Consider the following 16,477-nt stretch of genomic DNA (forward strand, 5'->3'; position numbering starts at 1 on the left):
TGGCGTGTGGCAAGGCCAAGGACCGGTCCTAGAACTCGGGCTCCCCAGGTGGACTTCAAATCAGCAGCCGCTCATTTAACTCCTATTATTTAAAGCACAGCGCTCCCATCTAGGGAATATCGCGAATTAGAATCATTTTAGAAATTAGAAAAATTCTCGGATTTTTTAAAGATAAGCTTGAATTTGATTTAAAAAAATGCCACGAGATCAGTATTTATATGAGAAAAGAAAAAAAAATATGCCACGAGATTCTAGAATTTTTGGAGCCGAAGTAAATTGTCTCTTCGCTGCTCCCCTCCGCCCACTAAGAACTTGTACTTTCGCCTAAAGTCAAGAATTTACCAAGTTTTTTCTGTGATTCGTGTTGCTATTATGAAAATAGTTTATCTTTATTTTCTAAATACGATATTATATAACACAATCTTTTAAGAAAAATGCATCCCACCAGGTGGGTTTTGCATAGTTCCCACCTGAAGGCTAATATAAATAAAAGAAGAAAGGGGAATCGATACCAGAACACTACCAATAAGAGGAGGCAAACCTGTACTTTGGGATGGAAAACTTAAGAGCATCTCAAGCAGGTCGTGGGGACTTACAATTTTTCCTAATTTTGTCAGGCAACCTTAGAATGCCTGAAAAGTTTATAATGCTTTCCACAAAATGAATGAAGTAATCTGCTAATTATTGGTTTCCCTGCTTGTCAGTACTTAAGTCTGCCCTTCATTAAAATGCTGTGATAACTGTTAGGGCAGAAGAAAAGAAAAACAGCAATTGAAATTTCCATTTGGAATGTGGTTGCATATTTGGAAGTTGGGTGTGCCCAGCATTCCAAAAATATTCATCACTGAAAACATATTAAGCTACTGTGGAAAGCAGCCCCACTTCCTCTGTGCACCGCTTTCTGCTCGGCAGGCTTTCGAAGGCTAATGATTAACTGTGTATGGTATCATTGCCATGAATTTTAAACCTCCCTAACAAAAGCTATACTTGATTTCTTTTAAGGAATGTGCAGCAGTTAGATTAGCAAATAAATGGGTAATGCAATCTTTTTCACTCTCTTAGGTCTTCATTTACTCAGCAAATATTTGCTAATTGTAAGACAGCCATTGTGCTTGTTGGGGTTATAAAGATGAATAAGGCATAGAAAACTGCCTCTCTGGACCACACAATCTGGTAAGGGAAATTAGCAGATAAGCAGATAATTACAGCAGAAGGGAGAGAAAAAAGAGAGTGAACATACTGATAGTTTACTATGCACTTTATACCTTATTTAATCCTTAAAACAACCCACAGTAGGTATCATAGTCCCATGATACCATGAACCAGTAGGAAAATTTAAGTAACTTACCCAAGGTCTCCTAGTAAATATTTCAGTCTACATTAGAACCCAGAAATAATAGATGAGTGTAAATAAAGTCTAGTATAGATCTATCTACAGGCTCAGAGAAAGCAATGAGGAGGGGAGTATCTCAGATAATCATGTGCATAGGTGATCATATGCCACTTAATTGCACAATTGCACCTAGCAGAGGCCAGGTGTCTGGTAAAGTAAAACATGATCCCTAATCTTCAGGTGTTTTCAAAAAGCTGGTACTGCAAAGGCAAATGTTATGCATTGCTATTTAATAAACACAGGAATCTTCACATGTAGATACCAAATAAATATTTCTAGAACGAATGGCTAGATCCAAGTTCATCCATAATGTTTGGGAGACTGGATGTCCTGACTAACCTATTTATAGGTTATTCATTTAATAACTTAAGCACCCATTAGGCACCATGCTAACACTGAGAATATAGCTGTGACAAGACAAACATGGACCTTGTTCTCATGACTCTACTAGCAGATAGCTGTATTCGTGGTGAAAATTTATTCTATGCATAGGTTTTCACAGAATTTAAATACTTTCAAAACAATAATAAAAGTAACTTAGTCTTACTGAGTCAGAAGCTGTTTCAAGTGCTATAGTGTTTCAAGATGAGCATTATGAAAAATTTTTAAATACTGTATAGGGCATAGGCAATTGAACTGAATGCCATTGAGGTTTTTAAAATATATATATATATTTTTTTTGACACAGAGTCTTGTTCTGTCACCAGGCTGGAGTGCAGTGGTGTGATCTCGGCTCACTGCAACCTCCGTCTCCTGGGTTTAAGTGATTCCCCTGCCTCAGCCTCTGGAGTAGCTGGAACTACAGGCAGGTGCCACCACACCTGGCTAATTTTTTGTATTTTAGTAGAGACAGGGTTTCATCCATGTTGGCCAGGATGGTCTCCATCTCCTGACCTTGTGATCCACCCGCCTCGGCCTCCCAAAGTGCTGAGATTACAGGCCTGAGCTACCACGCCCAGCCCCCAAAAATAAATTCTTAGTATTAGCTTGTTTACTTGCACTTTAGGCTCATAAAAGGTCTATATATATATATGAGACAGTAAACAGTTTGGTGTGGCTGGATTATAATATACATGTAGGAAATAAGAATAAATAAAAGGTTCCTCTTCAAAGCTTTCTTCTTAGTTCATTATGAATAAATAATAGTTTCTTCAAAGGTTAATTTACTTTAAAGGTTTTGCTAATAATCTTAAAGTAGTTGTTAGTCATAATAAAGAAATAAGTGCATCCCGTGTACTTAGTTCTTACACTTTAATCAAGATATTTGCCCTGACATGCCTGGACAAGCCCAGGCAAGTCTTAGGGCATAGCTTATTCCCCTTCCTTGTTTGAAAATGTTATCACTTCTCTAAGCATTCCTGAAGTTTCTTTCTCTTTTCCTTTGTTCTCCTCTGCCTTTACTTCTTTAGAAAATTTCCAAGTTTTTAGCCAATCCAGTCAAGCACAGAATATGAGGTCCCATTTGAGCCAATGGAAACTAGACACGGCAGTAGGGTAATTGCATCAGGTTATGAAAGTCATAAATGTCCCTGTCTCCTTGTTCAGGTGTGCTCTTGTGGCAAGACTGCCGGCAAGTCCCATCCTTCCTGCAGGAAGTAAACTAGCCTTGCTGAGAAATCCATTGTCTCAGTATGGATTTTTCCCGACATTATAAACCCATTTCCAACAATACATGAAGAGAAGAGTGGAAAACAACTGACTATGCTAGGTTAGGCTGGGTGTGGGGGCCCATGCCTGTAATTCCAGCACTTTGGGAGACTAAGGCAGGAGGATCTTTTGAAGCCGGGAGTTCAAGACCAGCCTAGGCAACAAAGTGAGGACCCACGCCCCCCTCCCCACCCCATCTCTACAATAAAAATTAAAATTAAAAAATTCGTTAAGCTTTGTGGCATGTGTCTGTGGTCCCAGTCTTTAGGAGGCTGAGGCGAGAGGATTGCTTGAGCCCAAAAGTTCACGGCTGCAGCGAGTTATGATCTCGTCACTGCACTCCACCCTGGGTGACAGAGCAAGACCTCCCTGCCGCCCATCCCTTAAAAAAAAATTAATGCTATGTTAGAAGGAGCTCAGGAAGGGCTCCAGTGTCATGAGAGTTTAAACTTTATGCTGAAAGCACTGAAGATCAATTAAAAACCTTGAAGCAAGGAAGTTATATGGTCTGTGTTATTTTTTAAAAGTAGCAAGCCAGCAACACAACTTCATTTGAAATAGAAGAATGAAAGAGAAGAAAGACCAGTGAGAATACAGTTGAATTGGAACACACATGAAATGATAGTTTGAACTAAGAAAAGGTGGATTGGAGAGATAAAGAATAGAAAAAATTAGTTGTACTTTAATTAAATATAGATGAGAGTGGAATCAAAATTTGTAAAAATTACTACATTCATATAAATTACTGATATAGCAGTATCATTAAATAAATAAAACAGTTTCCTTTTTTTTTTTTTTTTTTTTTTTTTTGAGACGGAGTTTCGCTCTTGTTACCCAGGCTGGAGTGCAATGGCGCGATCTCGGCTCACCGCAACCTCCGCCTCCTGGGTTCAGGAATTCTCCTGCCTCAGCCTCCCGAGTAGCTGGGATTACAGGCACGTGCCACCCTGCCCAGCTAATTTTTTTTTGTATTTTAGTAGAGACGGGGTTTCACCATGTTGACCAGGATGGTCTCGATCTCTTGACCTCGTGATCCACCCGCCTCGGCCTCCCAAAGTGCTGGGATTACAGGCTTGAGCCACCGTGCCCGGCCTAATAAAACAGTTTCCTAATTCAGAAGGTAGTTCTCTGTCTTTCTTCCTTTTGATGAACAACCAATTCGATTCATAGTTCCTTGAATTTTTGAATCCCAAAACCTCTATTTTGATGGACAATATTCTAAATGTTTTACACTCAGAATTACTTTAGCTCTAAAATGTTAACTTCAAACATTCCATTCTGATTATGAAATGTTCTAGCCATCTCTTAATCCCTTTCACACACAAATCAAAGATGTTTAGCCTTCACTTCCCCTTAATGATAGCATCCCTTTCTAACCCATGGTCATTAATTCAACTGGTAAGAGACTGCCACTTTCACTGTCTTGCTTTTCTTCCTGCCTCTCTGATCTTTCCTTCTCAGTTTCCTTTGCTTAGACATTATTGTTCCCCAAGGTATTATTCTCAGGCAAACCCCTTTCCCTAGGTGAACTCATTCATTCCCAGGGATTTAAGTTGTATGCATATGGCTCCAAGTCTCTCTTTCTTCCCAGACCTTGTTGAAACCCACTCTATAAAACCAGTTGTTTACCAATTTTCTCTACTCCTGTGACCCACAATCATATCAAACTCTATATGTGCTAAAGTGAATTCTTCATTTTCCCCAGCTCTCCATCCTTTATCTCCTCTGCCTTTTGTATTTATCTCTTGATTGGTAGAATCCTTATTTACTCTCCGACTCCCAGGTTGGATCTCTTAAAGTCATCTTCCTGTTCTCTTCCTCCCCTCGGTCTCCCTGCACCACCACCCCCAACATCATTCTCCCAATTTGACCTGAAAAACATTTCTTGAATCTGAACCTTCCCCTTTCAGTCCACTGCCCGAGTTTAGGCCTTCATTATCTCTCATTCAAACTATGACAAGGGCAGCCTTCTAGTTGGTCTTTTGGGAATTAATCACTCTCTCTACTTCTAGTCATCATTCACAGAATTATCTTCTTTTAAAAAAATAAATATGACTATGTATCTCCCTGCTTAAAAACAAAACTAAACCAAAAAGACATGGTTTCTTCACTGCTCACAGAATAAAGTCCAGCATAGGATAGAAGACCCTTCCCAAGATGACTATAAGCTAATTTTCTATCACCTTCACCTCTACCACATATGCACCCTGTGTTCAGCCATACTGAACTTTTCATCAGTCCACAAACGTTCTAGGCACTTTCATAGATCCTTACATTTGAATATTCTTTTCCACCTGACCAGCCTCCCTTTGTCTACATGAAAATTCCAATTCATTCAGGACCCCACTCAAGCATCACCTCAATGAAGCCTTCTTTGACTATCCCATGGAGAGTTAGCTGCTGCTTCTGTTTTGTAGGAGCTTAATACTGTATATACCTAAGTATGGCTCCTGTCATCTTGTATGGTAAATATTGGTTAACATGGCTGTCTCCTCTATTAAAATATGAGCTAGTCAAGAAAGAATAGGAAAAAGGACCATATCCTTTTCATCTGTGTACCTTAGCACCTATGCTCTCAAAAAATATTTATGGAGGCCAGGCATGATGGCTCACCCCTGTAATCCTGGCACTTTGGGGGCTGAGGTGGGCAGATCACTTGAGCTCAGGAGTTTCAGACCAGCCTGCAGCAACATGGAGAAACCCTATCTCTACCAAAAATACAAAAAATTAGTTGGGCTTCGTTGTGCACTCCTGTGGTCCCAGCTGCTCAGAATCGGGGGCTGGAGTGGGAAGATGTCTTGAGCCCAGGAGGCAGAGGTTGCAGTGAGCTGAGATCATGCCACTACACTCCAGCCTGGGTGACAGAGCGAGAACCCATCTTAAAAAGTATATATACACATACACATATATATATACACACATAAGTGTGTGTATATACATATATGGAAAAGAGGGAAGGAGGGAAGATAACCAGATTTTTTAGTACTTTGATTTATGGCTATATCTTTATTTTATGTCAGAGGCTGGCTGGGGTTTCTGCATCTTTTTTTCATCAGTAAATTAACAGCCATGAATACTCCTTCTCTACTTGTTACTGTTTTATCAATTGTTCATGATGTCAAAATAGGTCAGCAAGTTCATGTTGACTTATTACTGCCTATTTCAACTTATTTACTTGGTTATGGTTTTGTGTACAAACTGGAATTATCTGCATACTAAATATTAGAATGTGCTTTCTAACCCTATGTGTTTCTCTCTCTCTCTTTCTTTTTGAGGTGAGATGGAGTTTGCTCTGTCACTCAAGCTAGAGAGCACCAATATAGCTCACTGCAGCCTTGATCTCCTGGGAACTCCTAGGCTTAAGCAATCCTCCCACCTCAGCCTCCCGAGTAGCTGGGACTATAGGTGTGTGCCACCAAACCCACCTAATTTTTTAAAATTATTTTATTTAGAGATGGTGTTTCACTGTTTGGCCCATGCTGGTCTTGAACTTCTGGGCTCAAGCAATCCTCCTACCTCAGCCTCCTGAGTCACTGGGATTACAAGGCATGAGCCATCACACCTGACTAATCCTATGTTTCCTAAACATATGTGATAACTGTTTCCCCATGATCAGGGGGTATTTTAGCATGTTTCATTTCTATAAAGGGATACCTAGCTGGCCATAGTGGCATGTGCCAGTAATCTCAGCTACTCAGGAGGCTGAAGTAGGAGGATCACTTGGGCCCAGGAGTTCAAGGTTGCAGTGAGCCATGATAGCACCACTGCATTCCAGCCTAGGTGACAGAGCGAGACTCCCACTCTAAGAAAAAAATTTTTTTTGTGGTGGAGTCTCGCTCTGTTGTCCAAGCTGGAGTACAGTGGTGCAACTTTGGCTCACTGCAACCTCCATTTCCTGAGTTCAAGCGACTCTCCTCTCTCAGCCTCCCGAGTAGCTAGGATTACAGGCACATGCCACCATGCCTGGCTAATGTTTGTATTTTTAGTAGACACGAGGTTTCACCACCTTGCCTAGTCTGGTCTCGAACTCCTGACCTCAAGTTACCTGACCACCTCAGCCTCCCAATGTGCTAGGATTATAGGCATAAGCCACTGCTCTGGGCCTCATGGCTCATGGTTCTGCAGGCTGTATAAGAAGCACAGTGCCAGGCCGAGCACAGTGGCTCATGCCTGTGATCCCAGCACTTTGGGAGGCCAAGGCGGGCAGATCACAAGATCAGGAGTTCGAGACCAGCCTGACCAATGTGGTGAAACCCCGCCTCTACTAAAAATTACAACAATTAGCCAGGTGTGATGGCACACGCCTGTAATCCCAGCTACTCAGGAGGCCACTGCACTCCAGCCTGGGCAACAGAGTGAGACTCCATCTCAGGGAAAAAAAAAAAAGCACAGTGCCAGCATCTGCTTCTGGTGAGGCCTCTGGAAGCCTCCACTCATGGTGGAAATGGAAGGGGAGCTGGTTTGTGCAGAGGCATCACATGGTGAGAGAGGAGGCAAGAGTGAGAGGAGAGAGGTGCAAGAGGCCAGACTCTTATTTTTAGAAACAAGGTCTTACTCTGTGACCGGACTGGAGTGCAGTGGTATAATCATAGCTCACTGTAACCTCAAACCCTGGGGCTCACCTGCCTCGGAGTCCTGAGTAGCTGGGACTACAGGCATGAGCCACCACACCTGGCTCAGACTCTTATAAACAACCAATTCTTGCAGGAACTAATAGAGCTAGAACTCATTTATTACCCCCCAAAATAGCACCAAGTCATTCATGGGGAGATCTCCCCCATAACTCAAACATCTTTCATTAGTGCCACCTCTAATACTGGAGATCAATTCAACATGAAGTTTGGAGAGTCAAATATCCAAACTATAACAGGGTAATAGGGAATGTCACTTAAAATAATGCAAGCCAACGTTTCTCTCTTAAACGCCCATAGCTTAATTGCTGAAGCCTGATTTCTTCCAAGTTAGTTTTCCAAGATTACTTATGCAAATTGCCTGGAAGTAGCTACCAACACTGTACATTTCTCTCTGTGCAGACATGACTGAAGAGCTTTCCACTCCTAGTCTCAGGCTGAACAGCTCCCCACTACTTCTTCGTTTCCCTGGTTTCTTGTCCTAGCCACCCCCTTCTACAGTGCAACTCCCAGATAGAGACCCTCTGGCCCACATGCTGTCATTCCCAAGTGGGCCCCTTCTCCTTGGACCACCATTGCTTTGCAGAGGTTTCACACCTTAGGCTCCCAGAACACTACTCTACAATAGGCTTCCCCTTGTCTGCTTGAGAGGCTCTATAGCATTAGAATAAGGACCCAGATTCCCTGGGTTTCAGACCTGGCTTTTCCATTTCCTAGCCACATGACCTTAAGCAAGTTATTTTACACCCCTATGCCTCAGTTTGTTCTTCTGTAAAAGGACATGATAGTACTTATCTCAAAGTATTGTTATGAGCATTGAAGGAGTATATATAATTGAAACATTTTGGCACATAGTAAATATTCAATAGATGTTAGCTGTTAATATTACTATTACTTCCACTACTATTATGGTTGTTGCTACTCTTACTAGTATTCAGCTGACCTGTAATTGCCTGATGGAAATGATGGCTCTCTACACTGCCTTCTCACCCCTGACCACAGGAGCAATGGCACCTGTGCTGCTGTTCCCCTTGCCCCACGCTACCCCCAACACACCAAGGCTGACCCAGTGAAGACAAACATTGAATTCTTTTCTTCTTTTCTCATCCAAGAAGTAGTTTCTTCTTCTATACCAAATCTAATCATCTTTTTTTTTTTTTTTTTTCAATTCAGAAGTTCTTACTAAACCCTATTCTCTTGTTCAGGGAAGCCTTGCTGCACCTAACTTGTCTCCTCTTGTCTAGAAGATGTGGACTGCTTGCTGCTGCCCTTGGCCAGTCTTCTCTGCCCTTCCAACACAGATCTTAGCCAAGATTCCTTATGTTGAATGTTAGCCTCTTCCTCCAGGTCCCGTCACTGGGAGTATTATAGCTACTGAATTCATATGTCAAGAGCACAAAACCTTTTTGAAGCTTGTATAGGATATATATGTGTATATATATATATATATGAACATTTATATATAATTTTCACAATGACAAGTTCATTGAATGAATGAACTATGAAAATATGCAATCTACAATAGCTAAGATGCTGAATGAACATGTTTTAGACACAAAATAGTAAAGGAATTGAAGTACTTAGTATATTGAAGAGTATGACGTATGCAACAAAATACTTTTTGATGTGGAGGATGGAAGGATGGAACTTCGTGTGGAGGAGCAGCTCCCCATCTGCATCTCCAGCTGGATTCTCTGACACTCTGGAACATTCTTCCTGATCTCCATCTCACCCTTGTTCCTCTTCCAATTTACTCTTTCCTCTGTATTCATATTTCCTCTCTTCTCTTCCCCTCCATATCCGTCTTTCTTTTTTTTCATCTCTACTCCCTCAGAGCAGCAGAAAATGGTGGGTTTAGTCAAGTTAGTATTTGATATGTCATATTTCACAAATGTGCACGCTGCCAGTGCAATCATTCATCAAATCAGAGTAAACAAGATTTCTCACACCCTTATAGTTTGTTCTAATCTACTCATGAGAACTGGTATATTTGAAAAATCATTAACTTTCTTACCAAGATGATCTAGGCAACAATTATCGTGGTGGGCTTTGTTTTTATTACCTAAAGTTAAAACAAAATATAATTTATAGATTTTATTTCCAAATGTGCAGTGTTATATAATCAAGCAGTAACACTGTTTTATGGTAAACTTAAATCTTTCACCATAGGGTTAAATGTTTTACCTTACCTAACTATTAACATTGTAATGTCACCCAGATCTCACGCAATTGTTTTTCTCCTTCTATATTGCCATCCCTACCTTGCAACACCTTCATAAAGTACCTAATGCGACACTAGGTACAATCACAAAGATTCAGTCCTACCAAGAAGTTATCATTTAAGATTTTTATTTCAAAAGTTTTAGTGAATAACCATCGAGTTCTTTCCTTTTTTGGAATTATTAACATTTTCCAATTAAAATGTCATATTTCCAAGTTGGTTATAATATGGCATCTTCTAACCTGTCATCTGTGCCTATAAAATAAGTTTTAGAAATTATAATCACAGTGAGCCAGAAGAAGCTATTTTGCACACTTCAATAGTCAGTAAATTAGTATAGGAATTGTTGCTTTATTCATATGAACCATTAGGCTATAAATCACTTGACATAGATTTGCAAGACTCTACAAATTTAGCACTTAATATTTCATTTGGAAAAATAGAATTAGCTTTCTTTGAGAGAGCAAGAGGTTTTCAAATATGACAAGGCCATTATTTCAAATTATGTAATTTATTAGTAAAATTTCAGATATAGGAGAAAAAAAATCTCAGCTTCCTAGCCTCATTCTTTATTTAACAGATGAATTTTACCAAGGCCAGCAACATAGAGGTTACACTCCTTTGCCAAGGTCAGGTAACTAGTTACTGACAAAACCAAGATCAAAAGTTTTATTTCTATTAGTCTAGTCTTCTTGTTATTTATATTTTATATTGTACATATAAAAGTACTGATTTCTTTATTCATAATACATATATGTTTTGCCTTTGAAATAATTAAGATGCTTTCGGTTTTGTAAGAGCCTTTTTCGTCTTATTCACCAATGTATCTCTGTATCTCCAGCACCTAGCAACATAGCACATTCCTGACACATAGTAGTCTCAAAATTTGTTCCAAGAATAGCATTGTAACTGATGTCCAGTAATTCATATTGCCTTCATCTGATTCATTCTCTAGCCTGCATTCAGAGTAACATTATGCAAGTCTAAACAGATTATGTCATCACCTCCTTAAAACACTTCAATCCTACTAGGCCTGCATGGTCTGACCTCTACCTGCCTCTCCAACTTCATCTTTTACCATGTTTGCTTCCTTTCTCTTAGGTCTAACTATACTTGCCTTCCTTCTGAGCAGTTTTTGCACCTGCTCTTCTCACTACCTATCCTTCTAATCCCCATTCCTTTAACCTAGAGTAAGCAACTGCTACTCAACTTTTACTGTGTGCTCACTTCCAACTCCTTGAAAGTCTTTTCTAACTACCCACCTTATCAGACCCCTCATTCACTCCCCCCAGCACCTTGAGTATCTCTTTTGTGGTACCTGATGTAATTACTAAATTGATGTTTGTCTCTTTCACTATCTAAGCCACATGAAAGTAGGGACAATGTCTTTTTGTTAACCATTTTGCCCACAGTGCCTGACAGATATAAGGCACTTAGATATTGCTGAAATAACAAGGGAATGAATTAATATATAAAGAATTTTATTCTTATTATAATATCACTGGTGCTTTTTCCAAAGATAATAAAGTTTCAATTATTTTTACATTTATCTAATCCATTATTTATGACAGTTTTTCCTGTTGTTTCTTACTAGGTATAATGGATGAAGTGGCATATATCCAAAATTAATACATTTATATCCTTAATGGACATTTGAGTATATTATCTAAGAATGATATGATTTTTGTACCATAGCCAGCCCAGTTATAAGCGGAAAACAGTTAATGCTAATGCTACTAAACTAATTCAATTAAGACTTGCCAGTGTTTATGAACATAGGTAATTATCCATATCAAAAATTCCATTTTCTAGGCTGGGAGCGGTGGCTCACGCCTGTAATCCCTGCACTTTGGGAGGCTAAGGTGGGCAGATCACTTGAGGTCAGGAGTTTGAGACCAACCTAACCAACATGGAGAAACCCCGTCTCTACTGAAAACACAAAATTAGCCGAGTGTAGTGGTGGTGCATGCCTGTAATCCCAGCTACTTGGGAGGCTGAGGCAGAAGAATCCCTTGAACAGAGGAGGGGGAGGTTGGGGTGAGCCGAGATCGTGCCATTGCACGATATAAGCAGTCCACAGACTGTAAAAAAAATTTACAAACGTATAGGTATACACATATATTTATACACACACATATACACACATATATATCTTCAACCTATATCTAGGAGATATAAATCTAGCTATATAGTTATATATTTATGGAATATAGGTCATATGGAAAATTATATATATAGATGCATTTGTGTATCTGTCTAGATTTCTTTTACCCCAACAACAAACAGCTAATAAACAATAGATAAAAGTTTTAAATAAATACTTCATGACAGAATATAAACCATGGCCAATAAGTACCTGAAAACATGTTCAAAGTCATTAGTCATTAGCAATATGCAAATTAACACTAAAATAAGATAGTACTATACATCCTTTAGAATGAATAAAATTAAAGAGACTATTGTTTTTAATTTAAACATATTTGGTAAGGACGTAGAAAAATCAACCTTCATACATTGTTGGCAGACAGAAAATGCTACAAACTCTTGGGAAATAGATCTGGCATACGCCTATCCTACAACCTTGATACTTACACTAGAGAAACCAATACGTACGTACATCTATAAAAAGACATATGAGTGTTTACAGCAGTTTTAAAACACAAACAAACAAGGGGTGATTTGCTAAGCACCAGAGGGGCATAGAAAGGCAGAGAAATTCCATATTTTGGAAAATACAAGTGAGTTAGTGGAAACCTAAATTGTCATGATTCTAAGAGTTTCTACCCTAGACAGAATTAACAAATGGGTACCTTTTGAAATAATTTGTAAGGTTATATGAGGATTGTATGAAATAGTGTTGATTAGAACACTGCCTGACACCTAGAAAGCACTCCATAAATGCTCTTACTATTATCGCCTATTTGGCAAATATTTATTAGGTACTTCTAAGCCAGGCACTATGTTAATCAATGGGGATAAAACGACAAAACAGACTGATGTAGCCTGATCTAGACAATTTCAGTCCTATCATGCTGCTCTCCTTTCTGTACAACTGGAGTGCACAAGGCGATACCACAGAGCACAATACCATTCATGACAGAGAGATAATTCTATGTTAATATGTATGACAAAGAAAATGTTCCCCTAATGCATACTAATATGAAGGTTGTGATGCTTGATATAATCACAGATGTGGTCGGAAAAAAAACCTAATGCTTTATCTTTCATTATTTTTACCTTTCACACACAGTTGAACTTATTTTGTAGAGGCTGTTAAAATATTAAGCTATTTTCTCCTTCATTAAGTGTAATTTTCCATAATTTTTCATCAACATTTTGCATGCTTCCTTTTTTATGAAGATCGAATAAAGCTGTTATGTATAAGATATCAATATTTTCAAATTACATTGTTTCATTTTTCCTAATTAAAATCCTTTTGGTTGCTGTCTTATCTGTTTTTCATGAATGTGACTGATCAAGGAATTGGTATGTATGAAATCACTGCTCTTTACCAAGTGCAGTGGCTCACACTGATAATCCCAGCACTTTGGGAGGCCAAGGCAGGAGGATGGCTTAAAGCCAAGAGTTTGAGACCAGCTAGGCAACAAAACAAGACCCCCTCTCTACAAAAAAGAAGAAAAAAAAAATCACTCTGAGAACACCGAAGTGAAGTTAAAAGTCAAGAATGTGTTATCATATACCCAACTGTTAGTAGTAGATACCTCTGAACACCATTCCTATATTTCTTCATTTTTAGAAATTGTGAACATGGGGCCGGGTGCGGTGGCTCACGCTTGTAATCCCAGCACGTGGGAGGCTGAGGCGGGTGGATCATGAGGTCAGGAGTTCAAGACCAGCCTGACCAACATGGTGAAACCCCATTTCTATAAAAAATAAAAATAATAAAATAAAAAATATTTTTTAAAAAACTGTGAACATGGATTACTTTTGTAATTTAAAACTTGGAAAAACAAAACAGCCCAAATTGTGCCATTTTCTTTATCAAACCTTTGACTTCCTGTTGAAGGCCAATGACATATATCCAAGAACCTTCAAGGTGTTTTACTAACCCTCCCCAAGCAGAATGAGCAAACATATTTTAATGCTATGAAAATAAGAAACATAAATTGAAAGAACCATTCCCTTAAAAAAAATAGTCTTGGAATACTTGAAGGTAGAAACCACAATGCTTATCTGAAATTTCAAAATAATGCTAATCATCATCTACACATAAACTTTACAAATAGTTGTGAAAACTTCAAAGAAAAAGCTTTAAGTGTACAGGATATTAGTCTATTCCATTATCTTGTTAGGGCTATAATGAAAACACTATTTTATTAATACTATCTTAGGTCTCTAGAGAAAAATCAAATTTATGTGTAACAAGATTATCACAGGGAAAAGAATTTAAAGTAGAATAGACTTTGAACTATCCTTGAGCAAGCTCTGGCTTGATTTCTTGAGTGCACTTTAAAATTCCTCAAGACAAAAAAAATACATATTATTGTGGCAGTTCCTCTTATTGAATCAGGAGAAGGTGACTTAGGCCTAGGCCATAGAAATGAAGAGCTAGGTTCTAGTTAGCCATCTTTGACTTAAGGCACGTTACTGGGCTTCTCCTCCACCTGCTTCACCTGGAGGTCCTTTTTATATTTCCTCTCATGTGGACAGGTACTGCCAGGTATAAGGCATCCCACAGTGCCTTGCTCTTCTTCTTCTTCGTTTTTTGTTTTTTTTTTTTTGAGACTGAGTTTCGCTCTTGTCATCCAGGTCAGAGTGCAATGGCGTGATCTCGGCTCACTGTAACCTCTGCCTCCTGGGTTCAAAGGATTGTCCTGCCTCAGCCTCCTGAGTAGCTTGGATTACAGGCATCCACCCACCACGCCCAACTAATTATTGTATTTTTAGCAGAGACAGAGTTTCACCGTGTTGGCCAGGCTGGTCTCAAACTCCTGACCTCAAGTGATTCACCCGCCTTGGCCTCCCGAAGTGCTGGGATTACAAGGGTGAGCCACCACGCCCAGGCCGCTATTCCTTTCTCATAAATCCTGAATAGCTCAGGCTGAGTCAAAGGGTGGAGGGCTCCACCACATTTATAAAGGATGAAAATCTGCTCCTCAATACTGGGTTCAAAAAATACCTCATTTTCTGTAATTTTCTGAAGTTTACCTATGCGGGCTACTCATCAGGATTAGTGGGAAGTTTAACCCATCTTAGCTGATTTCTAAGGAAGTGAAGATAGTGCAGGCAGGGCCCACCTTTCTAGGATCATAAAAAATCTGTGGCATGATGTACAATCCAAAAACTTTAGGGGAAAGGACTCTGGCCGTCAGTCCATTTTGACCACCTCTGAAATGTTGTCAATGCTTGCATAAATTATTAGCAGGCAGCCACCGCTCCTACTTTAACTTGAAGCTCAAGTAAGAGTATCGTATTTCCCCAAATTGTGACACTTGTTGCTCAGTCTCCGAACATTACCAAGCTACCCTCACTGAGAGTTTCTTCCTTCTCCTGGAGTGCTGTGTAGGAGCAGATCTGAGATTCCCATCACTGTGACATCTGCCTTCAACATGTTTCAGGAAAAATACACTGGAAGTCAGATCAGAATTTATCTTCACCTGAGAATCTGTGTTCTCCCTCTCCTCCTTCTTCCCTCCAATGCTTCTGAAGCACAAAATGGTTTACTTCCTTGAGGGCAAACAAGGGAAGTGGGGATATTGATAGGGTCTTCAATATCCTGGAGCTTTTCAAAGAAAGGAGCTCTCACTTCTTTATTTTTTTTTTTTTTGAGACTGAATTTCGCTTTTGTTACCCAGGCTGGAGTGCAGTGTCGCCATCTCGGCTCACTGCAACCTCCGCCTCCTGGGTTCAAGCAATTCTCCTGCCTCAGCCTCCTGAGTAGCTGAGATTACAGGCGTGCCCCACCACGCCCAGCTAATTTTTGTATTTTTAGTAGAGACTGGGTTTCAACATGTTGACCAGGATGGTCTCGATCTCTTGACCTCGTGGTCCACCCGTCTCGGCCTCCCAAAGTGCTGGGATTATAGGCGTGAGCCACCGCGCCTGGCCAGGAGCTCTCACTTCTAGATGTACGTTGTATAATGATAATTCATTCCACTACGAATCTAAACATGAGTTACTATGTGATACTAAAAACAAATTAAATTTAAACATTATTGATTAACGTAAACATTGAAGCACATAATAAAAGTTTGGTTTTTTTTGAGATGGAGTTTCGCTCTTGTTACTCAGGCTGGAGTGCAATGGCGCGATCTCGGCTCACCGCAACCTCCGCCTCCTGGGTTCAGGCAATTCTCCTGCCTCAGCCTCCTGAGTAGCTGGGACTACAGGCACGCGCCACCATGCCCAGCTAATTTTTTTGTATTTTTAGTAGAGACGGGGTTTCACCTTGTTGACCAGGATGGTCTCGATCTCTTGACCTCGTGATCCACCTGCCTCGGCCTCCCAAAGTGCTGGGATTACAGGCGTGAGCCACCGCGCCCGGCCCTAATAAAAGTTTTAAAATCGAAAGTCTAATAGATTATCTTAAATATTATATACACATCTAACAAGCTAAAAACCACA

General features: G+C 39.8%; 1 protein-coding gene across 2 annotated transcripts in view; it reads right to left on the minus strand.

Moving 5' to 3' along the window:
* ECT2 (epithelial cell transforming 2) overlaps positions 1-16,477 on the minus strand; it is a 124,299-nt gene that overhangs the window by 78,331 nt on the left and 29,491 nt on the right. The window contains exon 1 of one of the 2 annotated variants that reach the window (XM_064378639.1): positions 9,686-9,704. The exons of the other annotated variant lie outside the window; for it this stretch is intronic. The gene's annotated coding sequence lies outside the window, so the exon portion shown is untranslated. Of the gene's footprint in view, positions 1-9,685; positions 9,705-16,477 lie in introns of those variants that run through there. 2 annotated transcript variants of the gene reach the window in all.

The sequence above is a fragment of the Aotus nancymaae genome, unplaced genomic scaffold, assembly GCF_030222135.1.
Source record: "Aotus nancymaae isolate 86718 unplaced genomic scaffold, 86718_ANA_hifiasm-v0.15.2.pri h1tg000019l, whole genome shotgun sequence".
In the NCBI taxonomy this organism is placed as follows: Eukaryota; Metazoa; Chordata; class Mammalia; order Primates; family Aotidae; genus Aotus; species Aotus nancymaae.